Source organism: Mchenga conophoros, linkage group LG23 (genome assembly GCF_057382185.1).
Source record: "Mchenga conophoros isolate Kocher_MC1m ecotype Shallow Benthic linkage group LG23, M_conophoros_male_GT1.1, whole genome shotgun sequence".
Classification (NCBI taxonomy): Eukaryota; Metazoa; Chordata; class Actinopteri; order Cichliformes; family Cichlidae; genus Mchenga; species Mchenga conophoros.
The window spans coordinates 29,463,930-29,485,687 of NC_140547.1; the positions used below are offsets into that span (position 1 = coordinate 29,463,930).

Below are 21,758 nucleotides of genomic sequence, written 5' to 3' on the forward strand. Positions count from 1 at the left end.
AGAGGAATTGTGGTGAAAGTTGGATGAAGTGGTTTCAGAGGGCCGGCACACATCCATAGGGGAGGATCGCCTGCCACGTGTGAGTCTTGAAATCAAACAGATGGGAAGGCTTTCCACGGTCAATGGCAGAATGATTTGGATTGATCCCTGTTCTAGATCTCGCATCGGAGGAGGCTGAAAATCCACTACAAAGGAGTGGTTCTAAGGCTCCAGCGTCCTCGAAATGGGTAGAAGAGGTACAAAATGGATGGACCAACTCTGTACCAAAACACCTGCCTCGTGTGAGGCTCGAACTCACGACCTTCAGATTATGAGACTGACGCGCTGCCTACTGCGCCAACGAGGCTGACAGGGAACCTGAAAATGGACGATTTCTCGAAGCTGCACAGAAATGAAATTCAGCTTGGACAAACAAAGGTGAGTCCCCAGGTATTTAAGCCCTGAACGGGTTTTGGAGGTGAAGAGTGCCACAGGAGATCCTAAAAACGGTGTTTTGACCCAGCTCCGGCTTACCTGAAAGGGACAAGCGGTAGACAATGGATGGGTTGCCTTTGCCACGTACTGTGTATCAAGCGAGGCTCAAGACACCATCTTCCCCCAAAACGGACCATTCTTCTTTTGTCTCGTAGTGCCGTCTTAAGTTAAATTCCTTAATTACAGCCACATTAGCTCCACTAATAAGACACACGGGTTTACCAGCAATGTCTGTAAACATATATTCAGTCACCCACTGGCGCTGGCAGGCGACAATTCTAAGTCTGCCAATTGTCCCGCCGAATTCGCGCCACTGTCCAAAGTCTCCTCTCAACAACATCTTGACTTAATGCAGATACGATGTCCAACCCAAGTTTGGTTTGCACAGGCTTCTTGTTCCAAATCTTGATGCCGTCTGGCCGTGACCGAGAACAAACTTAATGCCCCCCAAGACCCCACGCATAAAGGAACCGTGCATTGGCCGGGAATCGAACCCGGGTCTCCCGCGTGGCAGGCGAGAATTCTACCACTGAACCACCAATGCTCACACACGTGGCAGTTTTCTCAACGAATTCGCGCCATTGCCCAAGCGCTCCTCTCGAGGCGCAGCGGAAAATGTAGCCCGATACACCCACGCGTCACTCATCAAGACACCTCTGTGGCAGCTCCCTGGTGGTCTAGTGGTCAGGATTCGGCGCTCTCACCGCCGAGGCCCGGGTTCGATTCCCGGTCAGGGAAACTGTGTTTTGCCCCACCTCCGCCTTACCCGAAAGGGACAAGCGGTAGACAATGGATGGGTTGCCTTTGCCACGTACTGTGTATCAAGAGAGCCTCAAGGCACCATCTCCCCCCAAAACGGACCATTCCTTGAAGCCGTCAACAAATGAAGCAGAGTTGCCAGTTCTTCTAGCCCAGGATGAGCTGCCGTCTTGGAGGTGAAGGGTGTGACAGGACATCCAAAAAATGTGTGGCCGAACTGCCCATCAAAACATGCCTCCCGTGAGGATAGAGCTCAACACCGCCAGTTTTCGAGACTTGCGCATGGCAGGCGACAATTCTACCGCTGAGCTAACAACCCTTGCATGTCCGCCAATTGTCCCGCTGAATTCGCGCTACTGTCCAAACTCTCCTCTCCAGACGCTTAAAATGGATGCACAAACTCTGCCACGTACTGCGCATCAAAGCACATCGCTTGCGTGAGGCTACAAGTCACTACCTTCTGATTTCGTGATTCACATGTGGCAGGCGACAGTTCTAACGCTCAGCCACCAGCCCTTACAAGTCTGCCAATTGTCTCGTCGAATTCGCGCCACTCTCCAAAGTCTACTCTCAACAACATCTTGACTTAATACAGATACGATGTCCAACCCAAGTTTGGTTTGCATAGACTTCTTGTTCCAACTTAACAGTCAGGCAAGAATGACTTCAAATTATCCCTCTCCATGGACCCTGTTGGCAAAGGAACTCCAGGCAACCTCCAGAGACTCAGCTCGGGAGCTGCTGATAACCAATTATCAGCCCTTGTTCATCCGCTTCCAATGCAAAGACATTCCTAACCCTACCTGGACAAAGTGTCCTAGAAGAAATAACAGGTAGGGGTCATTTGGGAGCCAACGTGTGGTGGCCCGCAATTCTGACCTGAGAAAAGAAAGAGGAATTGTGGTGAAAGTTGGATGAAGTGGTTTCAGAGGGCCGGCACACATCCATAGGGGAGGATCGCCTGCCACGTGTGAGTCTTGAAATCAAACAGATGGGAAGGCTTTCCACGGTCAATGGCAGAATGATTTGGATTGATCCCTGTTCTAGATCTCGCATCGGAGGAGGCTGAAAATCCACTACAAAGGAGTGGTTCTAAGGCTCCAGCGTCCTCGAAATGGGTAGAAGAGGTACAAAATGGATGGACCAACTCTGTACCAAAACACCTGCCTCGTGTGAGGCTCGAACTCACGACCTTCAGATTATGAGACTGACGCGCTGCCTACTGCGCCAACGAGGCTGACAGGGAACCTGAAAATGGACGATTTCTCGAAGCTGCACAGAAATGAAATTCAGCTTGGACAAACAAAGGTGAGTCCCCAGGTATTTAAGCCCTGAACGGGTTTTGGAGGTGAAGAGTGCCACAGGAGATCCTAAAAACGGTGTTTTGACCCAGCTCCGGCTTACCTGAAAGGGACAAGCGGTAGACAATGGATGGGTTGCCTTTGCCACGTACTGTGTATCAAGCGAGGCTCAAGACACCATCTTCCCCCAAAACGGACCATTCTTCTTTTGTCTCGTAGTGCCGTCTTAAGTTAAATTCCTTAATTACAGCCACATTAGCTCCACTAATAAGACACACGGGTTTACCAGCAATGTCTGTAAACATATATTCAGTCACCCACTGGCGCTGGCAGGCGACAATTCTAAGTCTGCCAATTGTCCCGCCGAATTCGCGCCACTGTCCAAAGTCTCCTCTCAACAACATCTTGACTTAATGCAGATACGATGTCCAACCCAAGTTTGGTTTGCACAGGCTTCTTGTTCCAAATCTTGATGCCGTCTGGCCGTGACCGAGAACAAACTTAATGCCCCCCAAGACCCCACGCATAAAGGAACCGTGCATTGGCCGGGAATCGAACCCGGGTCTCCCGCGTGGCAGGCGAGAATTCTACCACTGAACCACCAATGCTCACACACGTGGCAGTTTTCTCAACGAATTCGCGCCATTGCCCAAGCGCTCCTCTCGAGGCGCAGCGGAAAATGTAGCCCGATACACCCACGCGTCACTCATCAAGACACCTCTGTGGCAGCTCCCTGATGGTCTAGTGGTCAGGATTCGGCGCTCTCACCGCCGCGGCCCGGGTTCGATTCCCGGTCAGGGAAACTGTGTTTTGCCCCACCTCCGCCTTACCCGAAAGGGACAAGCGGTAGACAATGGATGGGTTGCCTTTGCCACGTACTGTGTATCAAGAGAGCCTCAAGGCACCATCTCCCCCCAAAACGGACCATTCCTTGAAGCCGTCAACAAATGAAGCAGAGTTGCCAGTTCTTCTAGCCCAGGATGAGCTGCCGTCTTGGAGGTGAAGGGTGTGACAGGACATCCAAAAAATGTGTGGCCGAACTGCCCATCAAAACATGCCTCCCGTGAGGATAGAGCTCAACACCGCCAGTTTTCGAGACTTGCGCATGGCAGGCGACAATTCTACCGCTGAGCTAACAACCCTTGCATGTCCGCCAATTGTCCCGCTGAATTCGCGCTACTGTCCAAACTCTCCTCTCCAGACGCTTAAAATGGATGCACAAACTCTGCCACGTACTGCGCATCAAAGCACATCGCTTGCGTGAGGCTACAAGTCACTACCTTCTGATTTCGTGATTCACATGTGGCAGGCGACAGTTCTAACGCTCAGCCACCAGCCCTTACAAGTCTGCCAATTGTCTCGTCGAATTCGCGCCACTCTCCAAAGTCTACTCTCAACAACATCTTGACTTAATGCAGATACGATGTCCAACCCAAGTTTGGTTTGCATAGACTTCTTGTTCCAACTTAACAGTCAGGCAAGAATGACTTCAAATTATCCCTCTCCATGGACCCTGTTGGCAAAGGAACTCCAGGCAACCTCCAGAGACTCAGCTCGGGAGCTGCTGATAACCAATTATCAGCCCTTGTTCATCTGCTTCCAATGCAAAGACATTCCTAACCCTACCTGGACAAAGTGTCCTAGAAGAAATAACAGGTAGGGGTCATTTGGGAGCCAACGTGTGGTTCCCCGCAATTCTGACCTGAGAAAAGAAAGAGGAATTGTGGTGAAAGTTGGATGAAGTGGTTTCAGAGGGCCGGCACACATCCATAGGGGAGGATCGCCTGCCACGTGTGAGTCTTGAAATCAAACAGATGGGAAGGCTTTCCACGGTCAATGGCAGAATGATTTGGATTGATCCCTGTTCTAGATCTCGCATCGGAGGAGGCTGAAAATCCACTACAAAGGAGTGGTTCTAAGGCTCCAGCGTCCTCGAAATGGGTAGAAGAGGTACAAAATGGATGGACCAACTCTGTACCAAAACACCTGCCTCGTGTGAGGCTCGAACTCACGACCTTCAGATTATGAGACTGACGCGCTGCCTACTGCGCCAACGAGGCTGACAGGGAACCTGAAAATGGACGATTTCTCGAAGCTGCACAGAAATGAAATTCAGCTTGGACAAACAAAGGTGAGTCCCCAGGTATTTAAGCCCTGAACGGGTTTTGGAGGTGAAGAGTGCCACAGGAGATCCTAAAAACGGTGTTTTGACCCAGCTCCGGCTTACCTGAAAGGGACAAGCGGTAGACAATGGATGGGTTGCCTTTGCCACGTACTGTGTATCAAGCGAGGCTCAAGACACCATCTTCCCCCAAAACGGACCATTCTTCTTTTGTCTCGTAGTGCCGTCTTAAGTTAAATTCCTTAATTACAGCCACATTAGCTCCACTAATAAGACACACGGGTTTACCAGCAATGTCTGTAAACATATATTCAGTCACCCACTGGCGCTGGCAGGCGACAATTCTAAGTCTGCCAATTGTCCCGCCGAATTCGCGCCACTGTCCAAAGTCTCCTCTCAACAACATCTTGACTTAATGCAGATACGATGTCCAACCCAAGTTTGGTTTGCGCAGGCTTCTTGTTCCAAATCTTGATGCCGTCTGGCCGTGACCGAGAACAAACTTAATGCCCCCCAAGACCCCACGCATAAAGGAACCGTGCATTGGCCGGGAATCGAACCCGGGTCTCCCGCGTGGCAGGCGAGAATTCTACCACTGAACCACCAATGCTCACACACGTGGCAGTTTTCTCAACGAATTCGCGCCATTGCCCAAGCGCTCCTCTCGAGGCGCAGCGGAAAATGTAGCCCGATACACCCACGCGTCACTCATCAAGACACCTCTGTGGCAGCTCCCTGATGGTCTAGTGGTCAGGATTCGGCGCTCTCACCGCCGCGGCCCGGGTTCGATTCCCGGTCAGGGAAACTGTGTTTTGCCCCACCTCCGCCTTACCCGAAAGGGACAAGCGGTAGACAATGGATGGGTTGCCTTTGCCACGTACTGTGTATCAAGAGAGCCTCAAGGCACCATCTCCCCCCAAAACGGACCATTCCTTGAAGCCGTCAACAAATGAAGCAGAGTTGCCAGTTCTTCTAGCCCAGGATGAGCTGCCGTCTTGGAGGTGAAGGGTGTGACAGGACATCCAAAAAATGTGTGGCCGAACTGCCCATCAAAACATGCCTCCCGTGAGGATAGAGCTCAACACCGCCAGTTTTCGAGACTTGCGCATGGCAGGCGACAATTCTACCGCTGAGCTAACAACCCTTGCATGTCCGCCAATTGTCCCGCTGAATTCGCGCTACTGTCCAAACTCTCCTCTCCAGACGCTTAAAATGGATGCACAAACTCTGCCACGTACTGCGCATCAAAGCACATCGCTTGCGTGAGGCTACAAGTCACTACCTTCTGATTTCGTGATTCACATGTGGCAGGCGACAGTTCTAACGCTCAGCCACCAGCCCTTACAAGTCTGCCAATTGTCTCGTCGAATTCGCGCCACTCTCCAAAGTCTACTCTCAACAACATCTTGACTTAATGCAGATACGATGTCCAACCCAAGTTTGGTTTGCATAGACTTCTTGTTCCAACTTAACAGTCAGGCAAGAATGACTTCAAATTATCCCTCTCCATGGACCCTGTTGGCAAAGGAACTCCAGGCAACCTCCAGAGACTCAGCTCGGGAGCTGCTGATAACCAATTATCAGCCCTTGTTCATCTGCTTCCAATGCAAAGACATTCCTAACCCTACCTGGACAAAGTGTCCTAGAAGAAATAACAGGTAGGAGTCATTTGGGAGCCAACGTGTGGTGCCCCGCAATTCTGACCTGAGAAAAGAAAGAGGAATTGTGGTGAAAGTTGGATGAAGTGGTTTCAGAGGGCCGGCACACATCCATAGGGGAGGATCGCCTGCCACGTGTGAGTCTTGAAATCAAACAGATGGGAAGGCTTTCCACGGTCAATGGCAGAATGATTTGGATTGATCCCTGTTCTAGATCTCGCATCGGAGGAGGCTGAAAATCCACTACAAAGGAGTGGTTCTAAGGCTCCAGCGTCCTCGAAATGGGTAGAAGAGGTACAAAATGGATGGACCAACTCTGTACCAAAACACCTGCCTCGTGTGAGGCTCGAACTCACGACCTTCAGATTATGAGACTGACGCGCTGCCTACTGCGCCAACGAGGCTGACAGGGAACCTGAAAATGGACGATTTCTCGAAGCTGCACAGAAATGAAATTCAGCTTGGACAAACAAAGGTGAGTCCCCAGGTATTTAAGCCCTGAACGGGTTTTGGAGGTGAAGAGTGCCACAGGAGATCCTAAAAACGGTGTTTTGACCCAGCTCCGGCTTACCTGAAAGGGACAAGCGGTAGACAATGGATGGGTTGCCTTTGCCACGTACTGTGTATCAAGCGAGGCTCAAGACACCATCTTCCCCCAAAACGGACCATTCTTCTTTTGTCTCGTAGTGCCGTCTTAAGTTAAATTCCTTAATTACAGCCACATTAGCTCCACTAATAAGACACACGGGTTTACCAGCAATGTCTGTAAACATATATTCAGTCACCCACTGGCGCTGGCAGGCGACAATTCTAAGTCTGCCAATTGTCCCGCCGAATTCGCGCCACTGTCCAAAGTCTCCTCTCAACAACATCTTGACTTAATGCAGATACGATGTCCAACCCAAGTTTGGTTTGCGCAGGCTTCTTGTTCCAAATCTTGATGCCGTCTGGCCGTGACCGAGAACAAACTTAATGCCCCCCAAGACCCCACGCATAAAGGAACCGTGCATTGGCCGGGAATCGAACCCGGGTCTCCCGCGTGGCAGGCGAGAATTCTACCACTGAACCACCAATGCTCACACACGTGGCAGTTTTCTCAACGAATTCGCGCCATTGCCCAAGCGCTCCTCTCGAGGCGCAGCGGAAAATGTAGCCCGATACACCCACGCGTCACTCATCAAGACACCTCTGTGGCAGCTCCCTGATGGTCTAGTGGTCAGGATTCGGCGCTCTCACCGCCGCGGCCCGGGTTCGATTCCCGGTCAGGGAAACTGTGTTTTGCCCCACCTCCGCCTTACCCGAAAGGGACAAGCGGTAGACAATGGATGGGTTGCCTTTGCCACGTACTGTGTATCAAGAGAGCCTCAAGGCACCATCTCCCCCCAAAACGGACCATTCCTTGAAGCCGTCAACAAATGAAGCAGAGTTGCCAGTTCTTCTAGCCCAGGATGAGCTGCCGTCTTGGAGGTGAAGGGTGTGACAGGACATCCAAAAAATGTGTGGCCGAACTGCCCATCAAAACATGCCTCCCGTGAGGATAGAGCTCAACACCGCCAGTTTTCGAGACTTGCGCATGGCAGGCGACAATTCTACCGCTGAGCTAACAACCCTTGCATGTCCGCCAATTGTCCCGCTGAATTCGCGCTACTGTCCAAACTCTCCTCTCCAGACGCTTAAAATGGATGCACAAACTCTGCCACGTACTGCGCATCAAAGCACATCGCTTGCGTGAGGCTACAAGTCACTACCTTCTGATTTCGTGATTCACATGTGGCAGGCGACAGTTCTAACGCTCAGCCACCAGCCCTTACAAGTCTGCCAATTGTCTCGTCGAATTCGCGCCACTCTCCAAAGTCTACTCTCAACAACATCTTGACTTAATGCAGATACGATGTCCAACCCAAGTTTGGTTTGCATAGACTTCTTGTTCCAACTTAACAGTCAGGCAAGAATGACTTCAAATTATCCCTCTCCATGGACCCTGTTGGCAAAGGAACTCCAGGCAACCTCCAGAGACTCAGCTCGGGAGCTGCTGATAACCAATTATCAGCCCTTGTTCATCTGCTTCCAATGCAAAGACATTCCTAACCCTACCTGGACAAAGTGTCCTAGAAGAAATAACAGGTAGGAGTCATTTGGGAGCCAACGTGTGGTGCCCCGCAATTCTGACCTGAGAAAAGAAAGAGGAATTGTGGTGAAAGTTGGATGAAGTGGTTTCAGAGGGCCGGCACACATCCATAGGGGAGGATCGCCTGCCACGTGTGAGTCTTGAAATCAAACAGATGGGAAGGCTTTCCACGGTCAATGGCAGAATGATTTGGATTGATCCCTGTTCTAGATCTCGCATCGGAGGAGGCTGAAAATCCACTACAAAGGAGTGGTTCTAAGGCTCCAGCGTCCTCGAAATGGGTAGAAGAGGTACAAAATGGATGGACCAACTCTGTACCAAAACACCTGCCTCGTGTGAGGCTCGAACTCACGACCTTCAGATTATGAGACTGACGCGCTGCCTACTGCGCCAACGAGGCTGACAGGGAACCTGAAAATGGACGATTTCTCGAAGCTGCACAGAAATGAAATTCAGCTTGGACAAACAAAGGTGAGTCCCCAGGTATTTAAGCCCTGAACGGGTTTTGGAGGTGAAGAGTGCCACAGGAGATCCTAAAAACGGTGTTTTGACCCAGCTCCGGCTTACCTGAAAGGGACAAGCGGTAGACAATGGATGGGTTGCCTTTGCCACGTACTGTGTATCAAGCGAGGCTCAAGACACCATCTTCCCCCAAAACGGACCATTCTTCTTTTGTCTCGTAGTGCCGTCTTAAGTTAAATTCCTTAATTACAGCCACATTAGCTCCACTAATAAGACACACGGGTTTACCAGCAATGTCTGTAAACATATATTCAGTCACCCACTGGCGCTGGCAGGCGACAATTCTAAGTCTGCCAATTGTCCCGCCGAATTCGCGCCACTGTCCAAAGTCTCCTCTCAACAACATCTTGACTTAATGCAGATACGATGTCCAACCCAAGTTTGGTTTGCACAGGCTTCTTGTTCCAAATCTTGATGCCGTCTGGCCGTGACCGAGAACAAACTTAATGCCCCCCAAGACCCCACGCATAAAGGAACCGTGCATTGGCCGGGAATCGAACCCGGGTCTCCCGCGTGGCAGGCGAGAATTCTACCACTGAACCACCAATGCTCACACACGTGGCAGTTTTCTCAACGAATTCGCGCCATTGCCCAAGCGCTCCTCTCGAGGCGCAGCGGAAAATGTAGCCCGATACACCCACGCGTCACTCATCAAGACACCTCTGTGGCAGCTCCCTGATGGTCTAGTGGTCAGGATTCGGCGCTCTCACCGCCGCGGCCCGGGTTCGATTCCCGGTCAGGGAAACTGTGTTTTGCCCCACCTCCGCCTTACCCGAAAGGGACAAGCGGTAGACAATGGATGGGTTGCCTTTGCCACGTACTGTGTATCAAGAGAGCCTCAAGGCACCATCTCCCCCCAAAACGGACCATTCCTTGAAGCCGTCAACAAATGAAGCAGAGTTGCCAGTTCTTCTAGCCCAGGATGAGCTGCCGTCTTGGAGGTGAAGGGTGTGACAGGACATCCAAAAAATGTGTGGCCGAACTGCCCATCAAAACATGCCTCCCGTGAGGATAGAGCTCAACACCGCCAGTTTTCGAGACTTGCGCATGGCAGGCGACAATTCTACCGCTGAGCTAACAACCCTTGCATGTCCGCCAATTGTCCCGCTGAATTCGCGCTACTGTCCAAACTCTCCTCTCCAGACGCTTAAAATGGATGCACAAACTCTGCCACGTACTGCGCATCAAAGCACATCGCTTGCGTGAGGCTACAAGTCACTACCTTCTGATTTCGTGATTCACATGTGGCAGGCGACAGTTCTAACGCTCAGCCACCAGCCCTTACAAGTCTGCCAATTGTCTCGTCGAATTCGCGCCACTCTCCAAAGTCTACTCTCAACAACATCTTGACTTAATGCAGATACGATGTCCAACCCAAGTTTGGTTTGCATAGACTTCTTGTTCCAACTTAACAGTCAGGCAAGAATGACTTCAAATTATCCCTCTCCATGGACCCTGTTGGCAAAGGAACTCCAGGCAACCTCCAGAGACTCAGCTCGGGAGCTGCTGATAACCAATTATCAGCCCTTGTTCATCTGCTTCCAATGCAAAGACATTCCTAACCCTACCTGGACAAAGTGTCCTAGAAGAAATAACAGGTAGGGGTCATTTGGGAGCCAACGTGTGGTTCCCCGCAATTCTGACCTGAGAAAAGAAAGAGGAATTGTGGTGAAAGTTGGATGAAGTGGTTTCAGAGGGCCGGCACACATCCATAGGGGAGGATCGCCTGCCACGTGTGAGTCTTGAAATCAAACAGATGGGAAGGCTTTCCACGGTCAATGGCAGAATGATTTGGATTGATCCCTGTTCTAGATCTCGCATCGGAGGAGGCTGAAAATCCACTACAAAGGAGTGGTTCTAAGGCTCCAGCGTCCTCGAAATGGGTAGAAGAGGTACAAAATGGATGGACCAACTCTGTACCAAAACACCTGCCTCGTGTGAGGCTCGAACTCACGACCTTCAGATTATGAGACTGACGCGCTGCCTACTGCGCCAACGAGGCTGACAGGGAACCTGAAAATGGACGATTTCTCGAAGCTGCACAGAAATGAAATTCAGCTTGGACAAACAAAGGTGAGTCCCCAGGTATTTAAGCCCTGAACGGGTTTTGGAGGTGAAGAGTGCCACAGGAGATCCTAAAAACGGTGTTTTGACCCAGCTCCGGCTTACCTGAAAGGGACAAGCGGTAGACAATGGATGGGTTGCCTTTGCCACGTACTGTGTATCAAGCGAGGCTCAAGACACCATCTTCCCCCAAAACGGACCATTCTTCTTTTGTCTCGTAGTGCCGTCTTAAGTTAAATTCCTTAATTACAGCCACATTAGCTCCACTAATAAGACACACGGGTTTACCAGCAATGTCTGTAAACATATATTCAGTCACCCACTGGCGCTGGCAGGCGACAATTCTAAGTCTGCCAATTGTCCCGCCGAATTCGCGCCACTGTCCAAAGTCTCCTCTCAACAACATCTTGACTTAATGCAGATACGATGTCCAACCCAAGTTTGGTTTGCACAGGCTTCTTGTTCCAAATCTTGATGCCGTCTGGCCGTGACCGAGAACAAACTTAATGCCCCCCAAGACCCCACGCATAAAGGAACCGTGCATTGGCCGGGAATCGAACCCGGGTCTCCCGCGTGGCAGGCGAGAATTCTACCACTGAACCACCAATGCTCACACACGTGGCAGTTTTCTCAACGAATTCGCGCCATTGCCCAAGCGCTCCTCTCGAGGCGCAGCGGAAAATGTAGCCCGATACACCCACGCGTCACTCATCAAGACACCTCTGTGGCAGCTCCCTGATGGTCTAGTGGTCAGGATTCGGCGCTCTCACCGCCGCGGCCCGGGTTCGATTCCCGGTCAGGGAAACTGTGTTTTGCCCCACCTCCGCCTTACCCGAAAGGGACAAGCGGTAGACAATGGATGGGTTGCCTTTGCCACGTACTGTGTATCAAGAGAGCCTCAAGGCACCATCTCCCCCCAAAACGGACCATTCCTTGAAGCCGTCAACAAATGAAGCACAGTTGCCAGTTCTTCTAGCCCAGGATGAGCTGCCGTCTTGGAGGTGAAGGGTGTGACAGGACATCCAAAAAATGTGTGGCCGAACTGCCCATCAAAACATGCCTCCCGTGAGGATAGAGCTCAACACCGCCAGTTTTCGAGACTTGCGCATGGCAGGCGACAATTCTACCGCTGAGCTAACAACCCTTGCATGTCCGCCAATTGTCCCGCTGAATTCGCGCTACTGTCCAAACTCTCCTCTCCAGACGCTTAAAATGGATGCACAAACTCTGCCACGTACTGCGCATCAAAGCACATCGCTTGCGTGAGGCTACAAGTCACTACCTTCTGATTTCGTGATTCACATGTGGCAGGCGACAGTTCTAACGCTCAGCCACCAGCCCTTACAAGTCTGCCAATTGTCTCGTCGAATTCGCGCCACTCTCCAAAGTCTACTCTCAACAACATCTTGACTTAATGCAGATACGATGTCCAACCCAAGTTTGGTTTGCATAGACTTCTTGTTCCAACTTAACAGTCAGGCAAGAATGACTTCAAATTATCCCTCTCCATGGACCCTGTTGGCAAAGGAACTCCAGGCAACCTCCAGAGACTCAGCTCGGGAGCTGCTGATAACCAATTATCAGCCCTTGTTCATCTGCTTCCAATGCAAAGACATTCCTAACCCTACCTGGACAAAGTGTCCTAGAAGAAATAACAGGTAGGAGTCATTTGGGAGCCAACGTGTGGTGCCCCGCAATTCTGACCTGAGAAAAGAAAGAGGAATTGTGGTGAAAGTTGGATGAAGTGGTTTCAGAGGGCCGGCACACATCCATAGGGGAGGATCGCCTGCCACGTGTGAGTCTTGAAATCAAACAGATGGGAAGGCTTTCCACGGTCAATGGCAGAATGATTTGGATTGATCCCTGTTCTAGATCTCGCATCGGAGGAGGCTGAAAATCCACTACAAAGGAGTGGTTCTAAGGCTCCAGCGTCCTCGAAATGGGTAGAAGAGGTACAAAATGGATGGACCAACTCTGTACCAAAACACCTGCCTCGTGTGAGGCTCGAACTCACGACCTTCAGATTATGAGACTGACGCGCTGCCTACTGCGCCAACGAGGCTGACAGGGAACCTGAAAATGGACGATTTCTCGAAGCTGCACAGAAATGAAATTCAGCTTGGACAAACAAAGGTGAGTCCCCAGGTATTTAAGCCCTGAACGGGTTTTGGAGGTGAAGAGTGCCACAGGAGATCCTAAAAACGGTGTTTTGACCCAGCTCCGGCTTACCTGAAAGGGACAAGCGGTAGACAATGGATGGGTTGCCTTTGCCACGTACTGTGTATCAAGCGAGGCTCAAGACACCATCTTCCCCCAAAACGGACCATTCTTCTTTTGTCTCGTAGTGCCGTCTTAAGTTAAATTCCTTAATTACAGCCACATTAGCTCCACTAATAAGACACACGGGTTTACCAGCAATGTCTGTAAACATATATTCAGTCACCCACTGGCGCTGGCAGGCGACAATTCTAAGTCTGCCAATTGTCCCGCCGAATTCGCGCCACTGTCCAAAGTCTCCTCTCAACAACATCTTGACTTAATGCAGATACGATGTCCAACCCAAGTTTGGTTTGCACAGGCTTCTTGTTCCAAATCTTGATGCCGTCTGGCCGTGACCGAGAACAAACTTAATGCCCCCCAAGACCCCACGCATAAAGGAACCGTGCATTGGCCGGGAATCGAACCCGGGTCTCCCGCGTGGCAGGCGAGAATTCTACCACTGAACCACCAATGCTCACACACGTGGCAGTTTTCTCAACGAATTCGCGCCATTGCCCAAGCGCTCCTCTCGAGGCGCAGCGGAAAATGTAGCCCGATACACCCACGCGTCACTCATCAAGACACCTCTGTGGCAGCTCCCTGATGGTCTAGTGGTCAGGATTCGGCGCTCTCACCGCCGCGGCCCGGGTTCGATTCCCGGTCAGGGAAACTGTGTTTTGCCCCACCTCCGCCTTACCCGAAAGGGACAAGCGGTAGACAATGGATGGGTTGCCTTTGCCACGTACTGTGTATCAAGAGAGCCTCAAGGCACCATCTCCCCCCAAAACGGACCATTCCTTGAAGCCGTCAACAAATGAAGCAGAGTTGCCAGTTCTTCTAGCCCAGGATGAGCTGCCGTCTTGGAGGTGAAGGGTGTGACAGGACATCCAAAAAATGTGTGGCCGAACTGCCCATCAAAACATGCCTCCCGTGAGGATAGAGCTCAACACCGCCAGTTTTCGAGACTTGCGCATGGCAGGCGACAATTCTACCGCTGAGCTAACAACCCTTGCATGTCCGCCAATTGTCCCGCTGAATTCGCGCTACTGTCCAAACTCTCCTCTCCAGACGCTTAAAATGGATGCACAAACTCTGCCACGTACTGCGCATCAAAGCACATCGCTTGCGTGAGGCTACAAGTCACTACCTTCTGATTTCGTGATTCACATGTGGCAGGCGACAGTTCTAACGCTCAGCCACCAGCCCTTACAAGTCTGCCAATTGTCTCGTCGAATTCGCGCCACTCTCCAAAGTCTACTCTCAACAACATCTTGACTTAATGCAGATACGATGTCCAACCCAAGTTTGGTTTGCATAGACTTCTTGTTCCAACTTAACAGTCAGGCAAGAATGACTTCAAATTATCCCTCTCCATGGACCCTGTTGGCAAAGGAACTCCAGGCAACCTCCAGAGACTCAGCTCGGGAGCTGCTGATAAGCAATTATCAGCCCTTGTTCATCTGCTTCCAATGCAAAGACATTCCTAACCCTACCTGGACAAAGTGTCCTAGAAGAAATAACAGGTAGGAGTCATTTGGGAGCCAACGTGTGGTGGCCCGCAATTCTGACCTGAGAAAAGAAAGAGGAATTGTGGTGAAAGTTGGATGAAGTGGTTTCAGAGGGCCGGCACACATCCATAGGGGAGGATCGCCTGCCACGTGTGAGTCTTGAAATCAAACAGATGGGAAGGCTTTCCACGGTCAATGGCAGAATGATTTGGATTGATCCCTGTTCTAGATCTCGCATCGGAGGAGGCTGAAAATCCACTACAAAGGAGTGGTTCTAAGGCTCCAGCGTCCTCGAAATGGGTAGAAGAGGTACAAAATGGATGGACCAACTCTGTACCAAAACACCTGCCTCGTGTGAGGCTCGAACTCACGACCTTCAGATTATGAGACTGACGCACTGCCTACTGCGCCAACGAGGCTGACAGGGAACCTGAAAATGGACGATTTCTCGAAGCTGCACAGAAATGAAATTCAGCTTGGACAAACAAAGGTGAGTCCCCAGGTATTTAAGCCCTGAACGGGTTTTGGAGGTGAAGAGTGCCACAGGAGATCCTAAAAACGGTGTTTTGACCCAGCTCCGGCTTACCTGAAAGGGACAAGCGGTAGCGGTAGATGGGTTGCCTTTGCCACGTACTGTGTATCAAGCGAGGCTCAAGACACCATCTTCCCCCAAAACGGACCATTCTTCTTTTGTCTCGTAGTGCCGTCTTAAGTTAAATTCCTTAATTACAGCCACATTAGCTCCACTAATAAGACACACGGGTTTACCAGCAATGTCTGTAAACATATATTCAGTCACCCACTGGCGCTGGCAGGCGACAATTCTAAGTCTGCCAATTGTCCCGCCGAATTCGCGCCACTGTCCAAAGTCTCCTCTCAACAACATCTTGACTTAATGCAGATACGATGTCCAACCCAAGTTTGGTTTGCACAAGCTTCTTGTTCCAAATCTTGATGCCGTCTGGCCGTGACCGAGAACAAACTTAATGCCCCCCAAGACCCCACGCATAAAGGAACCGTGCATTGGCCGGGAATCGAACCCGGGTCTCCCGCGTGGCAGGCGAGAATTCTACCACTGAACCACCAATGCTCACACACGTGGCAGTTTTCTCAACGAATTCGCGCCATTGCCCAAGCGCTCCTCTCGAGGCGCAGCGGAAAATGTAGCCCGATACACCCACGCGTCACTCATCAAGACACCTCTGTGGCAGCTCCCTGATGGTCTAGTGGTCAGGATTCGGCGCTCTCACCGCCGCGGCCCGGGTTCGATTCCCGGTCAGGGAAACTGTGTTTTGCCCCACCTCCGCCTTACCCGAAAGGGACAAGCGGTAGACAATGGATGGGTTGCCTTTGCCACGTACTGTGTATCAAGAGAGCCTCAAGGCACCATCTCCCCCCAAAACGGACCATTCCTTGAAGCCGTCAACAAATGAAGCAGAGTTGCCAGTTCTTCTAGCCCAGGATGAGCTGCCGTCTTGGAGGTGAAGGGTGTGACAGGACATCCAAAAAATGTGTGGCCGAACTGCCCATCAAAACATGCCTCCCGTGAGGATACAGCTCAACACCGCCAGTTTTCGAGACTTGCGCATGGCAGGCGACAATTCTACCGCTGAGCTAACAACCCTTGCATGTCCGCCAATTGTCTCGCTGAATTCGCGCTACTGTCCAAACTCTCCTCTCCAGACGCTTAAAATGGATGCACAAACTCTGCCACGTACTGCGCATCAAAGCACATCGCTTGCGTGAGGCTACAAGTCACTACCTTCTGATTTCGTGATTCACATGTGGCAGGCGACAGTTCTAACGCTCAGCCACCAGCCCTTAAAAGTCTGCCAATTGTCTCGTCAAATTCGCGCCACTCTCCAAAGTCTACTCTCAACAACATTCTTGACTTAATGCAGATACGATGTCCAACCCAAGTTTGGTTTGCGCAGGCTTCTTTTTCCAAATCTTGATGCCGTCTGGCCGTGACCGAGAACAAACTTAATGCCCCCCAAGACCCCACGCATAAAGGAACCGTGCATTGGCCGGGAATCGAACCCAGGTCTCCCGCGTGGCAGGCGAGAATTCTACCACTGAACCACCAATGCTCACACACGTGGCAGTTTTCTCAACGAATTCGCGCCATTGCCCAAGCGCTCCTCTCGAGGCGCAGCGGAAAATGTAGCCCGATACACCCACGCGTCACTCATCAAGACACCTCTGCGGCAGCTCCCTGATGGTCTAGTGGTCAGGATTCGGCGCATCAAAACATGCCTCCCGTGAGGATAGAGCTCAACATCGCCAGTTTTCGAGACTTGCGCATGGCAGGCGACAATTCTACCGCTGAGCTAACAACCCTTGCATGTCCGCCAATTGTCCCGCTGAATTCGCGCTACTGTCCAAACTCTCCTCTCCAGACGCTTAAAATGGATGCACAAACTCTGCCACGTACTGCGCATCAAAGCACATCGCTTGTGTGAGGCAAATTATCCCTCTCCATGGACCCTGTTGGCAAAGGAACTCCAGGCAACCTCCAGAGACTCAGCTCGGGAGCTGCTGATAACCAATTATCAGCCCTTGTTCATCCGCTTCCAATGCAAAGACATTCCTAACCCTACCTGGACAAAGTGTCCTAGAAGAAATAACAGGTAGGAGTCATTTGGGAGCCAACGTGTGGTGCCCCGCAATTCAACAGTGGCTGGGAAGTGCAAATCGCAACAAATTAAAAAACCACAACAAATTAAAACCCTGCAACAAATTTAAAAAACCCACAACAAATTACAAAAACCCGCAACAAATTACAAAACCCCACAATAAATTAAAAAACCCCACAACAAATTACAAAAACCCCCACAACAAATTACAAAACCTCACAACAAATTAAAAAACCCCACAACAAATTACAAAAACCCACAACAAATTTAAAAACCCCACAACAAATTACAAAAACACACAACAAATTTAAAAAAAAAACCCACAACAAATTACAAAAGCACACAACAAATTACAAAACCCCACAACAAATTAAAAATCCTTGACGGGAAGGGATTTTTAATTTGCTTTCTGAAACATCAGATATGTATCGGATTCAGTACCACATACGAAAGTGACCCAGATCGGATTTGAAAATATCGGAATTGTGCTGTTTTTACACTGTCATACCATGATTGGATATGGGTCGCATAGGGTAAAAATAAAAGTCGGATTTGATGCGCTTTCGCGTGCAGTGTGAACTTCGCCAGAGCCTCCACATGTTCTCACTGTAATTTGCCCCTCATGAATGAATTTATGATTGCACTAATTTGAATGTTCAAGAGAAAATCAAATGCATTTTACTCACAGTACCCTACAAACGTCACTGCTGTTTAGTTTTCTGTCTTCATTTATGTTGGAAGCGATAGCAGAGCTGTACGTTTGAATTTGTTTCCAAAATCCCTCATTTAGATGGAAGCTAGCGAGCTAACTTCCTGCTAATTTCTAACTCTGTTAAATGTCATAAATTCCGTTTCGTTTTCATGGTTGCCTGGATGATAAACTCAATTGTTACACATGGTAGAGCAGAACGCTGATCATTATTACAGATGAAAGACTTTAGATAGTTTTTCAACTCTCAGTGATTTATGGACCTGCAGCAGCGTTTGAGCCCAGACATGGCTAGTGACGTCAGACTTAAAGACCGGATAAAGAGTGATATGAACATATCTATAACTTACCGGAATGAAAATGTCTGGAGCACACCAACAGATATTTGGAGATGGAAGAGAACTGCATATCAGCTCGTCTCACAGCTGCTATCCAGACTAGACGCCTTCTTTTGGTAACATACGATACAAGAGCTGCCTCATGTTGCTTCCAGGTGGGGAAAGAATGAAAAGATAAACCATTTTCAACCTTATTGCCTTGCCGGTCGTGCGATCTAAGTTTACAACCAACCGCACAGCAAGTACGAACCATAGCTAGTGTTATCCGTGTACTTTCGCTCCTCTTTCGCTAGCGCTTTGTTTGGGCCAGAAACATGGCGCCTCAACCAAAAATCATGGCCACGCCCCCTCTCGTGACATCACACTCCAAAAGCCCCATTAGGCTAATCGTTGCGTCACTTCCGGTATTTCAGACAATCCCTTCCCGTCAAGGATTTTTAATTTGTTGTGGGGGTTTTTGTAATTTGTTGTGGGGTTTTTTTTAATTTGTTGCGGGTTTTTAATTTGTTGTGGTTTTTTAATTTGTTGCGATTTGCACTTCCCAGCCACCATACAATTCTGACCTGAGAAAAGAAAGAGGAATTGTGGTGAAAGTTGGATGAAGTGGTTCCAGAGGGCCGGCACGCATCCATAGGGGAGGATCACCTGTCACGTGTGAGTCTTGAAATCAAACAGATGGGAAGGCTTTCCATGGGCAATGGCAGAAACAAATGACATATCCCTCACTTTTAGTGCTGTTATTCCGATTGCTGGTATTTAAACAGTAAAGACAGTTGACAAAGATATCTCCTCGTTAGTATAGTGGTTAGTATCCCCGCCTGTCACGCGGGAGACCGGGGTTCGATTCCCCGACGGGGAGTATTCTAGTTTTTGTTTTTTTTGGGGTTTTTTTTCTTAATAAGATAAACCTTTATAACATACTATATGAAGGGTTCATAAACCTTTTTCACGGTCATATCCAAGCTTTTCAAGCACATTGCATTTGAGTGGACACTCTAATGACCATATGAAAATTAAAACAACTCATCCTAGGTTGACTTAAACGCAAAAGCTCAGAAATGAGCAGAGCTGTCTTAGCAGCCTGCCACGCATGGGGGGTGCTGGAAGTAATAGTTGATTATACAACAAAATAAGCATATGCATAACCATTTGCAAAAACAAGAAATGTGTGTGTCAAAAGATCCTGCCCCGTGTGAGGCTCGAACTCACGACCTTCAGATTATGAGACTGACGCGCTGCCTACTGCGCCAACGAGGCCTAGGATGCAACACACCAATGGACCCACAAAAGTCATATTACCAAGAAATTGTCGATATCTAAAACCGGGAAGCAAATTGGAAAGGTTAAGGATTTGAAAATGTAAGGCTGATAAGTATTTTTGTCTCTTTTATTTTATTGATGCCTTCAAACAAACAAGTACAATTAGGGTCAGTTATATTAACAGTTAAGCCAAAATAAAAGCAACATAAAAAATTAAAGAAAATGCTTCTGTGTACCCAAAGAACATAGGGAACATAGAAATTAATTTATCGACTAAAAAAAAATTAAAAAGATTGTTGCATTGGCCGGGAATCGAACCCGGGCCTCCCGCGTGGCAGGCGAGAATTCTACCACTGAACCACCAATGCTCACAGATGCCCCTTATCGAATTGCTGAATTAACATGCATACATCAACAATGTCTCTCATGTCTTTCAGTGGTTTCCCACTGAAAATGACATGTAAACTTTCTAGCGTCCAAACACTGGACATCAAAATTACAAAAGAAGACAAACAGGAAGAGGGGCAAATGAGGAAAAGATTAACGCCCAACGTGGGGCTCGAACCCACGACCCTGAGATTAAGAGTCTCATGCTCTACCGACTGAGCTAGCCGGGCTTACAGCTTTAACCTCAACCCCTAGTGTTTCAAAATTCACACTTACGCTTTAGCATAGTTTTAGATGATAGGAAGACTAATACTAAAACTGATATCCAATCCAAGCAAACTAAAATTTTTAAACTACAAGACACAGTAGCTGTGAAATTCATTTATCTATAAAACATATCTCTAAAGTGCCATAAAGTCGATTCTGTTCATATGGATGTAAACAAAATATTCTGCCCCGTGTGAGGCTCGAACTCACGACCTTCAGATTATGAGACTGACGCGCTGCCTACTGCGCCAACGAGGCTTGCCACTACAGTTAACAAGAAGGTTTTTTACACACAGCGGAGCTAAAGCTACTATGGCACTGTCATAAATAGGTAAAATTGGATACTGGAATTTCGTGAAGATCAATTGGCAACAAGTGTTGCCAATTATAAAACGTTGCCTTATAAAAATAAATAAACAAACAAAAATCCTTTATAAAACATTAACATTTTCAAAATTAGAATAGAGCACACCTGGCATTACTGTGAAGCACTTTCTGGTTTTTAAATGTGCTATATAAATAAAGTTGTACTGTATTGCATTATATTGTATTGCATTGGCACATGTAGTTCTTTTTATTTTCCAAAGGGGTGAAGTAGAACCTTCTTACTTCATAAAAGCATTATGCATAAACTGCATACCAACATTTTAGTGCATTTTTATTATAAAAATATGAACATGCAGTGCATATTTACCCAGCTGACTGTGCACTGTGCTTCTGGCACGCCACAGGGACGGTTAAGAAGTTGGCAACTACCTTCAAACTTAAAAAATGTTAAACCTGCTGACAGCTAGCACACCAAACAAAACCCTTTCACATATGTTTATTAAAACAGTCATATCCAGCAGCTTAAAAAGAAGCAAATTTGCACTGGTGTTAATAACCAAGTAACTGTAATTTAGGCGTCATGCTGATGCTAATGAGCAGGTAGTAGGTAGGCTAGTATTAGTGGCTAGTTGTTCGCTAGTCACCACCTCAAGCTAACAATATCTGCACAAAAACACGTTATTTTAAACTTAACAGAGGAAATTCACAAAAAACAATACAAGCGTCCTCATTCTAGCCCTACAGTGCCTCACCTTGTGTCATGTAGTTAACATCGTCTGCGCTTTTTTTCCTCGACGCACATGTCCGAAGTCCGTGCAGTCACCCGCTAGTAAACTCCTCTCCAGACTCTATTTCCACTGAGGTTTGCTTTAACAATATAAATAGAAATAACTAGTTTTTATGCTTCTCTAGGCAACCTAAATTCATGTGGTTATATAGTGGTAGTCTTGCTATGGTGTGTCCGAGTAAAAACCCGCATCACGACCAGTTCGAGCAGCAAATGGAGGACGCTCGAGCCAAGTCATGAGCACGTGGTGTG

At 48.9% G+C, this 21,758-nt stretch overlaps 30 non-coding genes across 30 annotated transcripts; 9 read left to right on the forward strand and 21 right to left on the reverse strand.

Annotated features, from left to right (window-relative positions):
- Positions 1-273: 273 nt before the first annotated feature.
- On the reverse strand, positions 274-346 carry trnam-cau (transfer RNA methionine (anticodon CAU)). Its single transcript has one exon. It is a non-coding gene; the product is annotated as a tRNA-Met (tRNA).
- A 601-nt stretch (positions 347-947) lies between these two features.
- On the reverse strand, positions 948-1,018 carry trnag-gcc (transfer RNA glycine (anticodon GCC)). Its single transcript has one exon. It is a non-coding gene; the product is annotated as a tRNA-Gly (tRNA).
- Positions 1,019-1,140: 122 nt separating this feature from the next.
- On the forward strand, positions 1,141-1,212 carry trnae-cuc (transfer RNA glutamic acid (anticodon CUC)). The gene has a single exon. It is a non-coding gene; the product is annotated as a tRNA-Glu (tRNA).
- A 1,185-nt stretch (positions 1,213-2,397) lies between these two features.
- trnam-cau (transfer RNA methionine (anticodon CAU)) lies at positions 2,398-2,470 on the reverse strand. Its single transcript has one exon. It is a non-coding gene; the product is annotated as a tRNA-Met (tRNA).
- Positions 2,471-3,071: 601 nt separating this feature from the next.
- Positions 3,072-3,142, reverse strand: trnag-gcc (transfer RNA glycine (anticodon GCC)). The gene has a single exon. It is a non-coding gene; the product is annotated as a tRNA-Gly (tRNA).
- Positions 3,143-3,264: 122 nt separating this feature from the next.
- On the forward strand, positions 3,265-3,336 carry trnae-cuc (transfer RNA glutamic acid (anticodon CUC)). The gene has a single exon. It is a non-coding gene; the product is annotated as a tRNA-Glu (tRNA).
- Positions 3,337-4,521: 1,185 nt separating this feature from the next.
- Positions 4,522-4,594, reverse strand: trnam-cau (transfer RNA methionine (anticodon CAU)). The gene has a single exon. It is a non-coding gene; the product is annotated as a tRNA-Met (tRNA).
- A 601-nt stretch (positions 4,595-5,195) lies between these two features.
- trnag-gcc (transfer RNA glycine (anticodon GCC)) lies at positions 5,196-5,266 on the reverse strand. Its single transcript has one exon. It is a non-coding gene; the product is annotated as a tRNA-Gly (tRNA).
- A 122-nt stretch (positions 5,267-5,388) lies between these two features.
- On the forward strand, positions 5,389-5,460 carry trnae-cuc (transfer RNA glutamic acid (anticodon CUC)). The gene has a single exon. It is a non-coding gene; the product is annotated as a tRNA-Glu (tRNA).
- Positions 5,461-6,645: 1,185 nt separating this feature from the next.
- Positions 6,646-6,718, reverse strand: trnam-cau (transfer RNA methionine (anticodon CAU)). The gene has a single exon. It is a non-coding gene; the product is annotated as a tRNA-Met (tRNA).
- A 601-nt stretch (positions 6,719-7,319) lies between these two features.
- On the reverse strand, positions 7,320-7,390 carry trnag-gcc (transfer RNA glycine (anticodon GCC)). The gene has a single exon. It is a non-coding gene; the product is annotated as a tRNA-Gly (tRNA).
- A 122-nt stretch (positions 7,391-7,512) lies between these two features.
- Positions 7,513-7,584, forward strand: trnae-cuc (transfer RNA glutamic acid (anticodon CUC)). Its single transcript has one exon. It is a non-coding gene; the product is annotated as a tRNA-Glu (tRNA).
- A 1,185-nt stretch (positions 7,585-8,769) lies between these two features.
- Positions 8,770-8,842, reverse strand: trnam-cau (transfer RNA methionine (anticodon CAU)). Its single transcript has one exon. It is a non-coding gene; the product is annotated as a tRNA-Met (tRNA).
- Positions 8,843-9,443: 601 nt separating this feature from the next.
- Positions 9,444-9,514, reverse strand: trnag-gcc (transfer RNA glycine (anticodon GCC)). The gene has a single exon. It is a non-coding gene; the product is annotated as a tRNA-Gly (tRNA).
- Positions 9,515-9,636: 122 nt separating this feature from the next.
- Positions 9,637-9,708, forward strand: trnae-cuc (transfer RNA glutamic acid (anticodon CUC)). Its single transcript has one exon. It is a non-coding gene; the product is annotated as a tRNA-Glu (tRNA).
- A 1,185-nt stretch (positions 9,709-10,893) lies between these two features.
- Positions 10,894-10,966, reverse strand: trnam-cau (transfer RNA methionine (anticodon CAU)). Its single transcript has one exon. It is a non-coding gene; the product is annotated as a tRNA-Met (tRNA).
- Positions 10,967-11,567: 601 nt separating this feature from the next.
- On the reverse strand, positions 11,568-11,638 carry trnag-gcc (transfer RNA glycine (anticodon GCC)). The gene has a single exon. It is a non-coding gene; the product is annotated as a tRNA-Gly (tRNA).
- A 122-nt stretch (positions 11,639-11,760) lies between these two features.
- On the forward strand, positions 11,761-11,832 carry trnae-cuc (transfer RNA glutamic acid (anticodon CUC)). The gene has a single exon. It is a non-coding gene; the product is annotated as a tRNA-Glu (tRNA).
- A 1,185-nt stretch (positions 11,833-13,017) lies between these two features.
- Positions 13,018-13,090, reverse strand: trnam-cau (transfer RNA methionine (anticodon CAU)). Its single transcript has one exon. It is a non-coding gene; the product is annotated as a tRNA-Met (tRNA).
- A 601-nt stretch (positions 13,091-13,691) lies between these two features.
- trnag-gcc (transfer RNA glycine (anticodon GCC)) lies at positions 13,692-13,762 on the reverse strand. The gene has a single exon. It is a non-coding gene; the product is annotated as a tRNA-Gly (tRNA).
- Positions 13,763-13,884: 122 nt separating this feature from the next.
- trnae-cuc (transfer RNA glutamic acid (anticodon CUC)) lies at positions 13,885-13,956 on the forward strand. The gene has a single exon. It is a non-coding gene; the product is annotated as a tRNA-Glu (tRNA).
- Positions 13,957-15,141: 1,185 nt separating this feature from the next.
- trnam-cau (transfer RNA methionine (anticodon CAU)) lies at positions 15,142-15,214 on the reverse strand. The gene has a single exon. It is a non-coding gene; the product is annotated as a tRNA-Met (tRNA).
- A 600-nt stretch (positions 15,215-15,814) lies between these two features.
- trnag-gcc (transfer RNA glycine (anticodon GCC)) lies at positions 15,815-15,885 on the reverse strand. The gene has a single exon. It is a non-coding gene; the product is annotated as a tRNA-Gly (tRNA).
- Positions 15,886-16,007: 122 nt separating this feature from the next.
- On the forward strand, positions 16,008-16,079 carry trnae-cuc (transfer RNA glutamic acid (anticodon CUC)). Its single transcript has one exon. It is a non-coding gene; the product is annotated as a tRNA-Glu (tRNA).
- Positions 16,080-16,814: 735 nt separating this feature from the next.
- trnag-gcc (transfer RNA glycine (anticodon GCC)) lies at positions 16,815-16,885 on the reverse strand. The gene has a single exon. It is a non-coding gene; the product is annotated as a tRNA-Gly (tRNA).
- Positions 16,886-19,265: 2,380 nt separating this feature from the next.
- On the forward strand, positions 19,266-19,337 carry trnad-guc (transfer RNA aspartic acid (anticodon GUC)). The gene has a single exon. It is a non-coding gene; the product is annotated as a tRNA-Asp (tRNA).
- Positions 19,338-19,662: 325 nt separating this feature from the next.
- trnam-cau (transfer RNA methionine (anticodon CAU)) lies at positions 19,663-19,735 on the reverse strand. The gene has a single exon. It is a non-coding gene; the product is annotated as a tRNA-Met (tRNA).
- A 300-nt stretch (positions 19,736-20,035) lies between these two features.
- On the reverse strand, positions 20,036-20,106 carry trnag-gcc (transfer RNA glycine (anticodon GCC)). The gene has a single exon. It is a non-coding gene; the product is annotated as a tRNA-Gly (tRNA).
- Positions 20,107-20,282: 176 nt separating this feature from the next.
- Positions 20,283-20,355, reverse strand: trnak-cuu (transfer RNA lysine (anticodon CUU)). Its single transcript has one exon. It is a non-coding gene; the product is annotated as a tRNA-Lys (tRNA).
- A 222-nt stretch (positions 20,356-20,577) lies between these two features.
- trnam-cau (transfer RNA methionine (anticodon CAU)) lies at positions 20,578-20,650 on the reverse strand. The gene has a single exon. It is a non-coding gene; the product is annotated as a tRNA-Met (tRNA).
- Between the last annotated feature and the right edge of the window lie 1,108 nt (positions 20,651-21,758).